Raw genomic sequence first — 14,527 nt, forward strand, 5'->3', positions numbered from 1 at the left:
GTGTATGTTTGATGCGTGGAGCAACGTGCTGGTAAGGAAGGCCCTCTCTCCCCAAGGACCAGGTACTCTGTCTGGCCACAGCTGATGAAAGGAAGACCCTAGCCAGGGTCAACCCACATAAACCTGCGGGGCTGATAACATACCCAGTCAGGTGCTGAGGGACTGTGCAGCCTTGTTAACTGAAGTTCTAATAGACATCTTCAACATCTCTCTGAAACAGTCCACTGTCCCCTCAGGCTCCAAAGTGGTCACCATCATCCCGGTGCCCAAGACAGTGACAGTAACCTGCCTCAACGACGACAGACCAGTGGTACTGACCTCAACAATAATGAAGTGGCAAGTTATGGATCACATTAAATCCCATCTTGCTACTTCACTGGACCCTTCAAAGTTTGGTAATTGCTCAGATAGTTCACTGATGCTGCTGTAGCCTCTGCCGGGACCCACTTGGAAAATGGTGCATCATAGGCCAGGATACTGTTAACCAATTTCAGCTCAACATTTAATACAATCATCACTGAGAAACTGGTGGGTAAAATGTCCTTGTTGGGTCTCAGCACCTCTCTCAGTGACTGCATCTTGGACTACTTGATAGAAAGACCACAGTCAGTCAATGTTAGCAGCAACATCTCTAGGTTCATCAGGCTGAGCACTGGTGACCCCAGGGCTCGTGCACAGACCGCTGATATTCCTACTGCTGACGCATGGCTACACCGCTAAATCCCATTCAAACTGAATCAACAAATTCACTGATGACACAACTGGCCTCATCCACAACGACGAGGAGACAGCGTACAGAGAGGAGATAGAGCAGTGTGTAGAATGATGTGAGCACAACAACCTGAGTCTCAATGTGGAGAAGACCAAAAGAGAAGATTTTGGACATTAGGAAGGTGCAGGATGCCCCCTCTTCACTGCACATAAACAGCTCCTCCATGGAGAGAGTTAGGAACACCAAGTTTCTTGAAGTGTACACAATGGATGACCTCACCTGGTCCCTCAACATAACCCCTTTAGTCAAGAAGGCAGAGCAGCATCTTCACTTCCAATGGAGAATGATTTGAGTGAGGCTCCTCACCATCATCCATTCCCACCATTTTTTATAGGAGCCCTCTTGAGAGAGTCCTGACCAGCTGCATTACCGTCTGATAGGGATTTGCAAGGGATCTGACCACAAGACCCTACAAAGGATTGCAAGGACTGTTGAGTGAATCATCAAGGTCTCTCTTCCAGCCATCTGAGGTAATTATCAGGAGGGCTGCATACACAGGGCCATTATCAAGGATCCCTCCCATCAGTCTCCTTGACCGCATACCGTCAGGCAGGAGGTACTGTAGCATTAGGATAAGACTGCAAGGATGGGAAACAACTTCCTCCCAAGACCATTAGACCACTGACTCCCTGCCACCACCCAGGTCTCATCACTTGCAAAGGGCCAGAAGTGTTATGCTGTTTGCCTTTTGACTGGTGTTGTAAATACAACTTAAGCTATCTAAGACTTGCTTAAATACCACTAATGTATAGTATCTGCAACAATGCCAGCCTTGGCAAGACAATCCATGCACTCACCACTCTCTATATATAGTATAAAAATTTCACCTCTGACACAAACCTATACTCCACTCACCTTAAAATTATGCTCCCTTGTATTAGCTATTTCCGCCTTGAGAAGTTCTCTGGCTATCCATCGATCCATGCCTCACCATATAGCACACCTCCATCAAGTCATCTCTCATCCTCTTTCGCTCCAAAGATAAGCATTAGTTTGTACAACTATTCTTATAAGACATGCTCTCTAATCCTGCTAGTATCCTGGTAAATCTCCACCACACTCTCTAAGGCTTCCACATCCTTATGATAATGAGGTGACCAGAACTGAGCACAATATTCCAAGTATAGTCTAACCAGGGTTTTATAGAGCTGTAACTTTACCTCATGGCTCTTGAACTCAGTCCTTTGACTAATGAAGGGACAACCAAATACTTTAATCATCCCTATAAAGCTGTTTGGAAACCTTGAGGGATCTATGGATGTTGACCCTGTCTGTCTGTCATCCACACTGCTAAGAATTCTGCCTTTAACCTTGCATTTGCAACCAAAAATCAACCTTCCAAAGTGAATCTCTTCAGACTTTTTAGGATTGAACTCCATCTGCCACTTCTCAGCCCAGCCCTGCATCCTGTCAATGTTCTGTTGGACCCTATGACAACCTTCAATGCTATCCACAACACCACCAACCTTTGTGTCACCTATAAACTTACTAACCCATCCTTTCATTTCCTCATTCAAGTCATTTATAAAAATCTCAAAGAGCAGTGGTCCCAAAACAAATCTGTGTGGAAAACCAATGGTCATTAACCTCCACACTGTATGCACCCCATCTATAACCATCCTCTATCTTCTATGAGTCAACCAATTCTAAATCCAGACAGTCAGGTTTCCCTGGATCCCATGTATCCCGGCTTTTTGAGTGAGCCTACCTCTGGATACCCTATCAAACGCTTTACTAAAATCCATAGATAGTACATCCACTGCTCTACCTTCAGCAGTTGGTGACGGTTGGTAGATGATCTGAGTCTTCTTGGAATTGATGGTAAGTCCAAGTTTTGTGTATGCACGGTTGAAGGCAGTCAGAATCTGTTGTCGGTGGTTTTCTGAAAGCTGCAACACTATTGTCAGCTGCGTATTGGAACTCGATGAGGGAACTCGTGGATGTCTTGTTTTTGGACTTGAGACAGGCAAAATTGAAAAGTCTTCCATCTGTTCTGTAGACAATTTCGATTCCTGGGAGTGGGTCATCCTTGATAATGTGGATGATTGTCGAAATGAAGATGGTGAACAAAGTTGGGGCAATCACGCATCCCTGCATTATGCCTGATCTAACTAGAAAAGGCTCACAGTTACTGTTGCTGACCGTGACTGTGTCACTAACTGAGACAAATCGGATAGAACCATCAATTCAACTTGGCAAACTAACCCTGGAAAACGTGAACCACTTTCCGTATCTTGGAAGTCAACTCTCCTCCAATGTCGACCTTACTGACGAGATCCAACATCGCCTTAAATGCACCGGAACAGCTTTTGGACATCTCCAAACAAGAGTCTTTCATGATTGTGACATCTGAACAGACACCAAACTGTTAGTATACAAAGCAGTGGTAATCCCAATGCTCCTGTATGCATCAGAAACCTGGACAACATACCAACGACATCTGAAGGCACTTGAAAAGTTCCATCAACACTGTCTTCAAAACATCTTAAATATCAGCTGGGAAGATAGAAGAACCAACATCAGTGTGCTAAATGAAGCAAAAACAACAAGCATTGAAGCCTACTACGTCATCAAGAACTAAGATGGAGCGGCCATGTTGTTTGGACGAAAGATGAATGTCTGCCAAAACAAATCTTGTACTCCCAGCTTATAGAAGGCAAACGTAAAAGAGGTGGACAACAGAAGAGATTAAAAGATGTCTTAAAAGCCAACATGAAGAAATGTAACATCAAAATCAACAATTGGGAAACCAAAGCCAAGGACAGGAAACTCTGGCAAGCCATCATCTGAGAAGGAACATCAACTTTCGAAGCCAACAAATGTGCAGAATTAGAAAAGAGAAGAAAATGGATAGAGAGGCAGCAACAACCAAAGCCCGATCTGCCATCTGGAACTACCTGTCCTGAATGTGGAAGAACTTTCAAGATTGGACTCATAAGCCACTTGAGAGCCCATAAATAGATCAACAGAACAAAGACCATCATCCTTGACGACCTTCATCAATGTTCTTTTTCACATCAGACTATGCTTCTCCAAATGCTCATAAATCCTGTCTCTGAGAATCTTCTACAATTATTTGCCCACCACTGAGGTAAGATTCTTCAGTCTGTAATCCCATGGTTGTCGCTACTCTCTTTCTTGAAAGAATGAACATTTGCCACCCAACAGTCATCTTGGACTACTCCTGTGGCTACTAAGGATGCAAAGATCTTCACCAAAGGCACAACAATCTCATCCCTTACTTCCCATAACAACCTGGTGTATATCCCTTCTGGTCTCAGGGATGTATCTATCATAATCTAATGTTTTTCAAAAGTTCCAGCACATCCTCTTATTAAATGTCAATATGTGCTAGAATATTATCCTCACAAACATCAACTTTGCACTCTCTTAATGAATACTGAAACAAAGTATTCATTATGGCCCTTCTCTTCCTCTTCCGACTCTAGGCATTTGTTTCCTTTTCCATCCTTCTTCAGTCCTACCCTCACTCTAGTTATCCTCTGTCAGGACACTGGAGCAGGGATCCAATCGCAGACCCAGTACTGTGCACGCAGTGATATTAATTGTGCAACAATCCCAAGGTGCAAACAAAGTCAGCATTAAAGTTCAGGCAGAGATCAAAACATCCAGAGAAATCCAAAAACCAGAATCAGGAAACAGGCAGAGTTGATATTCAGATGGACAGAGTACAGATACCAATGTTGGAAAGGGTCAGAAAATGCACTGGCACAATCTGGCAACAAACAGGTGAAAACACAGGACTGAAATACTCGGAGCAATAAACAGAGAGGCAGATGATAGGTGGAGCACAATGAGACACAAGTGGCAGCAATACAGGTAATAATGAGAAACAGGTAAAAGGAGGAGTGTTCATTAATACAGGGGCCAGAGTAGAGCAAGAGCAGGGACAGGAGCACATGGGGCATGAAAACAAACGAGAGCACATGGAAATACTAAACCACAGACTGATGGCTGGGGGGAAAACACACAAAAAGACAAAGTTTAACTGGAGGTACTGACAGGACCCCCCCCCCCAACGGATGCCTCCTGGCACCACGGCAGGTAGAGCTGGGTGCTGGCTATGAAAGTCCCTGATGAGAGTGGTGTCCAGGATGTTACAGGCAGGGACCCAGCACCTCTCCTCAGGACCGTAGCCCTCCTAATCCACAAGATACTGGAGGCTACGGTGATGAACATCCAGCAGTTGACGCACCGTGAAAGCCTCTGCCTCATCGATGAGCCGTGAGGGGGGATGGGAAGGTTGGGGACAGGACAGGCGGTGGCTCATGAAAGGCTTGATGTGGGACACATGGAAGGTAGGATGAATGTGGTAGAGAGTGGAGGGGAGCTTGAGATGAACGGCAGCAGGACTAATGACTTTAACAATGGGAAAGGGGCCGATGAAGCAGGGGGTGAGCTTACGGTAATCCACCTCGAGGGGCAGGTCTCGGGCTGAAAGCCACACACGCTGTCCCTGGCGGTAACGTGCGGCTTTGGAGCGATGGCAGTCAGCTTGATGCTTGATCCTAGCAGAGGCACGGAGAAGGACAGAGCAAAAGCGCCTCCACATCCACTGTCAATGGCGGATGCATGCCTCGGCAGATGGAACGCCAATCTCCTCCTCCTGGGCAGGAAACAGTGGAGATTGGTAGCCAAGGCAGCACTCGAAGGGGGACAGACAGGTGGATGAGGATGGATGAGAGTTTATGGTGTATTCGGCCCAGGGTAGCTGCTGACTCCACGCAGAGGGGTTCCGGGAGACCAGACACTGCAATACTGTCTCTAGCTGTTGGATGGCCTGCTCAGTCTGGCCATTGGTCTGTGGGTGGAATCCTGAAGACAGACACAGAAGCCCCCAGAAGGTTACAGAATGCCCTCCAGAGGTTGGATGTGAATTGAGAGCCCCTATCTGACAGAACATCTGCAGGTAAACAATGTAATCTAAAAACTTACAGTACCAGTAATCTACATAAAAGTTGCTGGTGAACGCAGCAGGCCAGGCAGCATCTCTAGGAAGAGAGTACCAGTAAGCTGGCTGTTTCTTTGGCCGAGGGGAGTTTAGGTAATGGAATGAAGCGTACAGACTTGGAGAAACGATCAACTACTGTGAGAATGATGGTGTTACCATCTGATGGGAGAAGACCGGTGACAAAATCCAGGGCAATGTGGGACCAGGGTCTCTTGGGGATAGACAAGGGTTGTAACAGACTAGCAGGTGTCCGGTTAGAGTTCTTGCCTTGAGCACAGACCGAGCAGGCTGAGACAAAGTTGTGGATGTCATCTCCCATGAAGGGCCACCAGAACTGCTGAATGATGAAGGCCTGGGTATTCTTGGTTCCAGGGTGACAGGATAACTGGGAAGAATGACCTGTGAGCAGACAGAGCTGGGAACATGAACACGGTTATTGGGGTATTGACGAGGGGCTGCCTCGCTCTGTTGAGCAGCTTGCACAATGGATTCAATGTCCCATTGCGCTGCACCCATGAGACACTGAGCAGGTTGGATGACATCAGGTACATCAGGGGTCTCAGGGGAGGGAAATCTTCGGGAGAGGGCATCAGGTTTTCCATTTTTGGAACCAGGGCAGAAGGACAGAGTAAAATTTAATCTTGAGGAAAAACAGGGACCAACGAGTTTGACGGGAGTTGAGACACTTGGCCGTACGGATATATTCCAGATTCTTGTGATCGGTCTAGACTAAGAATGGCACCTTGGCTCGATCAGTCGGAAAGGTTGTTGGTTGCAATTCAAAAATGAGGGTGCACTGGGAAAGAAAAGAGCGGCAGGTACCGGGCTCACGTGAGTACTTTTTCTGGAGGAGGTAGAAGGGGCTCTTGGACAGGAGGAGCATGTGAGGACACGGAGGGAAGGGAGGAAGATGCAGTCACAGAATGTTGATGGGTGCTCTGGGACAGCTGGAGTGACTGAGTCTGGGCCACAAGATCGGCTGCATTGGCAGCAAGCGACTCCAGTGCCCTGAACACAGAGTCCAGCTGGTTCTGGTGTCTCCCCAGCATCACTCCCTGTTGTTCCAGGGCAGTTCTCAGATGACTAGGGTCTGCTGGATCCATTCTGGCCAGATTGTACTGTCAGGACACTGGAGCAGGGATCCAATCGCAGACCCAGTCCTGCACACACAGTGATATTAATTGAGTAACAAATCCCAAGGTGAAAACAAAGTCAGCATCAAAGTTCAGGCAGAGATCAAAACATCCAGAAAAATCCAGAATTGGGAAACAGTCAGAGTCTATATTCGGACAGACAGAGAACAGATACAAATACTGGAAAAGGTCAGAAAAATTCACTGGCACAATCCGGCACAAACAAGTGGAAACACAGGACTGAAATACTCTGAGCAATAAACAGAGAGGCAGATGATAGGTGGAGCACAATGAGACAGAAGTGGCAGCAGAGCAGGTAATAATGTGTAACGTTCCGTTATATTGGCTCGTGTATGTCTAGGGGAAATCCAGCCCAGCACCCGCCTCAACTCTCCCCACAGGGTTGGTGGCCGCCCGAATCAATCACAACATCAATCATCACCAGTAAATTTTAACAAATACACTTTATAGATATTACTAATTCTATGACATTAATATACATTTGATACAGAGAGGAAAGTAATGAAAAAAAAAGGCGCCAACACTTATCAAAGTCCAAAGTCCAAGTTCTTCACGCGCTACGTTGGAGCTCAATTCGACTTTGGACAACCACCCGAATTCCGTCGACTCACGGCTCGGGACCACCCTGAGTGATCGACCGGAGCCTCTCCACACGTCCGCGGTCCTCCTCGTCTCTCCTCCGACTCCCCGCCAAAGCTCAGTCCACAGTCATATCATACAGCATGGTATCCGAAAACAAAATGATACATAACCACCCATTGGCTAATAGAAGGCTGCTATCTCAATTTAAAGTAAAACAAACTGCTAGCGCAAACTCTCTTCAGCGTTAAAGCACGACAAAGCCGCATTCCCCAGATTAACATAACAAAGTCGCCATTTTAAATGTAACAAAAGAAAGACCCCGTACAAATGAGAAACAGGTGAGAGGAGGAGTACTCAGTAATACAGGGGCTGGAGTAGAGCAAGAGCGGGGACAGGAGCACATGGGGTATGAAAACAAACAAGAGCACATGGGAATACAAAACCCTAGACTGACGGCTAAGGGAAACACACACAAAAAGGCAAAGTTCAACTGGAGGCACTGACTTCCTCTTGTTCTTCATATACATGTTTAATACCTTGGGGCTTTCCTTAGTCCTGGTCACCAAGGCTCTCTCAAGCCCACTTGTAGCTTCCTAAGTTGTTTCTTCATCTCCTTCCTGGCTGGCTTGTAACTTTCTAGAGCCCTGTCTGATCCTTGCTTGCTAAACCATAAGTAAGCTTCTTTCTTCCTCTTGACTAGGTGGTGCACATCTCTTGTCAACTATGGTTTCTTCACCCTACCATCTTTTTCCTGCCTCAATGGGACAAACTTATCCAGAATCTCATTCATGTGCTCAGTAAACAATGTCCATATTTCTATTGTGCCCTTCCTCGAATACATCCATTTCCAATATATGCTCCCAGGTTCCTGCCTGAGAGTAATTTAATCCCCCCTCCCTAATTAAATACTTGCTCTGTTCCAATCCCTCTCCAAGGCTATGGCAAAGGTCAGGAGTTGTGGTCATTATCTTCAAAATGCTCACTCACTCAGAACTGGCCTGGTTCATTGCCCATTACGGCTATCCTCTAGTCAGTCTGTCTACATATTGTGCCATGAATCCTTCCTGACACTACTAACACATTCTGTCCCATCTAAACTTTTTATTCTAAGGAAGTGTCAATCAATATTAAGGAAGTTACCCATGACATGTTACTTCACGACTTTTCCAAAATCTACCTCTGGATCATTCCCTCAGTGTCTCTGTTGCTATTGGGGGATCTATATATAAAACTCCTAATGGAATGATTGCTGCCTTCCTGTTTCTGGCTTCCATACACTGATGCAGTAGATAATCCCTCTTCAACATCCTTCCATTCTGCAGCTGTGTTGCTATCCCTGATCAGCAATGCCATTCCCCACCTCTTCAACCTCCCTCTCTGTCAGTTTTGAAACATCTAAAGCACAGAACATCCAACAGCCATTCCTGTTCTTGTGACATCATAGTTCCATGTATGTCCCATGCTCTAAGTTCATCACCCTTGTTTCTGATAGTTCTTGCATTAAAATGGACACTCTTCAGCCCATCATATTGACTGAAAATTTACCATTATCAACTGCCTATCCTTCTTCACAGTCCCTCTACACGTAGCAAATATCTGTATCCCCATCCTCTGATCGTTCACTAGTCAAACTAATTTAAACCTTTCCAACACCTCTAGCAAATTGCACCTCAAGTTCAAGAGTATTCCGTACTTCTTGTACAAGTCATACCTTCCCCAGAAGAAATCCTAATGCCCCACAAATCTGTAACCCTCCCCCATGCATCAATTCCTTATACACACATTAATTTGCCATATCATCCTATTCATACTCTCAGTAGTGTGTGGCACAGGCAGCAACTCAGAAATTACGGCCCTTGTGATTCTGCTTTTCAGCTTCTTACTTAGTTTCCTATGTTCTCTCTTCAGAACCTCATCCATCTTCCTACCTATATCTTAGGTACCAAAATGTACCATTATTTCTGGCTGCTCATCCTTAGAATGCCACGGACCTGATCTGAGATGTTCCTGATCCTGGCACTGGGTGGCAATGTACCTCCCTGATTCCCCTGAAACACCTGTTTGCTCCCTTAACTCCTATCACCACTACATTCCTGTTCTCACCCTTTCCCTTCTGAGCCACAGGGCCAGACTCAGTAACAGAGGTCTAGTCTCTGCAGATTTCCTCTGCTAATTCATCTACCCTCCCCAACAGTGTCGATTGCTGTATGCCTACTGTTGAGGAGAACAGCCACAGAGATACTTTGCACAATCTGCCTATTCACTTTCCCTCTCCTCACAGTCATCCATCTTCCTGCCTCCTGCAACTACCTCCATGTAGTTCTTATTTATCACCTCCTCATTCTACTGAAGGAGCTGTGGATCATCCAGCTGCAGCTCCAGTTTAACAAACACACTCTGTAAAGAGCTGCAGCACAATGCACATCACACAGATGTAGTTATCAGAGGGACCGTAGGTTTCCAAGATCTCCCACATCGGTCATGGAGACCACACTTTGACCCTGGACCCATCCTCGCTAGACAAGGTAACTAATACACCAAGAAAGAAAGAAACTTACCAGAAACTTGTCTTAGCTTCCGCCGCTCCTCGCCGAAGTCTCTTGAACCAAAGCCTCAGCTCTCCATTCTAACCCTGTCTACTCCAACAACAGCCAATGGCTGCTCCTCTTTTTATAGGCCATTGTCAAGAGACTAATAAACCATGATACCTCAAGCTCATTAAAAAGTTCATGCAACTGATCTGATGGCTAAGCAGGTAAACTTAGAGGATGAAGAAGCAACGAGTAGACCTACAATCCTGTCACAATATCAGAAATAAACCAGAGTCACAGCTTAGAGTTCCCATGTTTCCCTTTTACAGAAGACAAAAAAACAAATATGAAAAATTAGTGAATGAGCTGCATTACTGCTTAGGGAAATATCACAACTTCAGTCAACAGGAAACACTGCAGAGCTCTTTCCACTGAGTCAATTTGGGTAGAACTCGAATTTAAGAAAGATACAATGACACTAATGGAATTATACCATAGGTAGCAGAATATATAGATGAATAAATATCTGAACAGATTATGGAAAAAATACTATTTTTTTTCTTTCCCCCTTTTTTTCTCTTTATTCTCCCTCTGTCCCTCTCACTATAACTCCTTGCCCATCCTCTGAGTTCCTCCTCCCCTTTATTTCTCCCTAGGCCTCCTGTCCCCTGATCCTCTCCCTTCTCCAGCCTCATATCCCTTTTGCTAATCAACGTTCCAGCTCTTAGCTCCAACCTTCCCCCTCCTGTCTTCTCCTATCATTTCGGATCTCCCCCTCCCCCTCTCACTTTCAAATCTCTTACTATCTCTTCTTTCAGTTAATCCTGATGAAGGGTCTTGGCCCAAAAAATCGACAGTGCCTCTTCCTATAGATGCTGCCTGGCCTGCTGCGTTCACCAGCATTTTTTGTGTCTGTTGCTTGAAGAGGGTGATGTTAGTTCCCCAGTATTATCCTGGACCAACTCAGTGCAAGAGGCCAGGATTTTTTTTAGGTTCACCCACTAGGGTTACTTGGAACAGAAGATTCCAAGGGGCCATACTATATCTTGTATGAGGAAATGACTCTGACCAAGAGATTAGTTTCAGTGGATGAACCTTTAACGTACGTCTGCAAGTTGTAAGTTAGTAATAAATAAGCATAAGCCTGGACCACACAGGAAATTTCTCAAATGGAAGGAAATGATTACAACATATTTAGGCTGGAGCTGGTGAGAATAAACTGTGCACAACAATAGCTTGGCAAGTCCATGTCTATTGAATGGGGATCATTTAAATACAGTCTGATCCGAATTCAGCACTGGCATGTTCAAGTAAGAAGACAGACTAAGATGAGAAAGTTCAGGCACTTTGGATGGTGAGGCATGCTGTAAGTTTAGTCAAAGTTTGTGTAAAGTTTATGAAGCTGAAATCAGACAGCAACATTAAAGAACATGAAGAAAGCAGGAAATAATCAAGCAGAGTATAGTGAAGGGCTGTGACAATTGTATCCTTGACAAATGGAATTAAAGAAAATCCTGAGGAACATTTTATGCACATGAAAAACAAGAGGATAGCTAAAGAAAGGGTAGGTGTACTTTAGGACAAAAGGAGTGAATTTATGTCGGGGGATGGTGGATATGAGTGATGTATTAACATGAGTATGTTGCATTGGTATTTACCAAGGAGAAGGACATAGAGGATAGTAAGATAGGTGTTGGCTAATAATCTAGGGCACATTGAGGTGAAGAAGGTGGCAATGTTGGGTTTATTTACCAATATTAAGATGGATAAGTTCCCAGGACATGATGGGATCTCTCCCAAATTAATCAGAAAAGAAAGAGAAAATTGGTGGTGCTTTGACAAAGGTTCATTTGTCATCTCTTCACATAGGACTGGAAAGTAGCCAACTTTGAGGCTTTATTTAGGAATGATAATTATAGGCTGGTAAGCCTTGCACCAGTGGAAGGAGGTTATTGGAAATGGTTCTTATGGAAATGATCTGCAATACACAGGGATGTATTAAGGATGGTCAACGTGGCTCTGTGTGGAACAGATCATGTTTTACAAAGTGGACTAATTGCTTTTAGTTTTGAGGAAGTGGTGAAAATGATTGATGAAAATACGTCAGTGGATTTTGCTTACATGGATTTTAGTAAATCATTTGTCTAGGTCTTTTGTGGTAAGCCAATCCAGATGACTAGGATTGCATGGGATGCACGGTAATCTGCTTGAGCTTCAGTTTCTCCTTTTAGAAGGCCTGATGTTCTGAGTTTCAGTGCCAAATTCACTGGAGCTCCTTGTGAGGATTTGTTGCATCAGAGTTGAATATAACCACAGTGTATGGTTGCACATAACATTTCCACATTCAGGTCTCCGGGAATGCTGCAATTCCCACTGTAAAGAATATGCCCTGCATAGGATGATATGGAAACTGATGGAATAGATTGGAGAAGGAGTCCCATTGTGGTGGCAATCCAACGTGGTGGCACCTGGTCTGCCTTGTTCATTAGTGTATAGTTGGTAAAGCCAGTGTTTAATTCTCAAGATGCTGAAAAGAAGGGGTTGGTGCACACAATACAAATTATTACAGTCCCTCTGGTGAAGGTGTTAGCACAGTGCTACTGGGTGGAATTTCCAAGATTTAGATCATGCGTTGCTCAAGGAAAATTCAGATGTTTTTTAAATCCTAACAGTATGGGACCTGGAGGAGAATCTGTCTGTGGTGGCTCATCCCTAAACCTGCTGACACTTGCCTTTCATGGTTTAAAGATGCTTGGTTGGACCGGTGCTGCTGAAATAGCATGGATGAATTCTGTCAATGCAGTTTATGCTGAATAGGCAGCAGCTGAAACAGATACTATGATTGAGACTATGCAATTCAGTGAATACCTGAGGATTATTACAGAAACTTATTTGGCTTGGGGTTTCTATAACAATCACACTGTGAGACTGAATTTCTTCCCAGAAGCTGTGATTCACACTGAACTGTAAAATGATTCACCTACAGAGCGAGGACCCAGTGAACAGGTGGTGAGACATTAATGACAGGGTGACTGGTAACTCTAACCTTCTGGGGAGATGAACTAGACAGGAAACCATTCAAGTACAGTCAAATACAAGTAATCCTCTCACTGGGGCTCATATACATTTAGGGTTGGTATGATTTGGGAAATTTGGGAATTCCAATCTAAGGAACCTTGACTTGAGTGGATGCGGGTAAGCACTGCTCATACACAATTATCAATTGGCAAGAAATAGCAAATTGTGCGCTGTATAAAGTCATAAAGAAAGTATATTTATTAGCTTCATCAAACAGTTAATAGGAAAAAGAAAAGAAAAGAAAAGGGCCCATTCCAACTAAACCAGTCTAAATGTGCACACAATGTTGCAGCACATGTCATGTCTGTAATGGTCAGTTGTACCACTTCACTCAGGGTGCTGAATTCTCATCACCAATCACAGGTAGAGCTTCCCTTCATGAGCTCCTTGCCTTAGGATGTCCCCTTCGGATCGATTCCTCCAGGCTTCCTCCTGAATCCTCTCCTCTCCACATGTCCTGCCAAAGGAGCACAAACCCTACCACTGTCTGTCACAAATCTCTCTGTCCAACTCCTTCTAGAACCTTCTCCCGATCCCACCATCCTGATTGGCTGACACAACATTCCTAAGTTGAACAATATGGCTCCTTATCTTTAGCCAAGACCAAAACATTTTACCAGCAGGACACACTGCTTTTACAGAAAACTGTTAGAATGAAATACCTACAGCATAGCAGTAGAAATATTAACCAGGGCATTATATACAGGAAGTATTTTCTAAGTTGCCCCCTGAATGTATGCTCATAGTCTTCAGCTTCTGCAGCTCATCTGCTTCAAAGTTTGATGTGTTGTGTGTTCAGACATGCTCTTCTGCACACCACTGCTGTAACGTAATAATAAAGTCAATTTAAGTCAATACACATGCAAGCCCCTTGGGATTTTAACAATCCCTCCCATCTATCCCACAATCTCTTTGACCCCCTACCATCATGCAGGGGCACTGAAATATTAGGAGAAGGACTGTTACAATGGGAAGTAGTTTCTTCCCACAGGCCATGAGACTACTGAACTCCCTGGCATCACCCAAGTCTCATCACTTATGAAGAACCCATAGCATTATACTGTTTATTTTTTTGACTTGAGTCGTAAATGCACCTTACAACAAATGTCAATCTTCTGAAATTTATTTTATTATTTGTTAACTTTTTGTGGTAATATTATTTTATGTGTTGTGTGTGAGTTGCATTGATTGTATTGTGAACCTTAGTCCCGAGGAATGTTGCTTCATTCGACGGTACACATGTATTTAGTTGAATCACAATAAACTTGAACTTGATTAATAAGTAGGTGTACAGGTGTACCTAATAAAGTGGCCACTGAATGTAGATGTCAATGACAATTCCCTCCCAGCACACGAAGTAGTGATTCATGTTCTTACTGGGAATATGCAAGCTACAAACATTAAGAATTACAACCACACAATTGTGTGCCACAATTTT

Source organism: Mobula hypostoma, chromosome 10 (assembly GCF_963921235.1).
Source record: "Mobula hypostoma chromosome 10, sMobHyp1.1, whole genome shotgun sequence".
Taxonomy (NCBI): Eukaryota; Metazoa; Chordata; class Chondrichthyes; order Myliobatiformes; family Myliobatidae; genus Mobula; species Mobula hypostoma.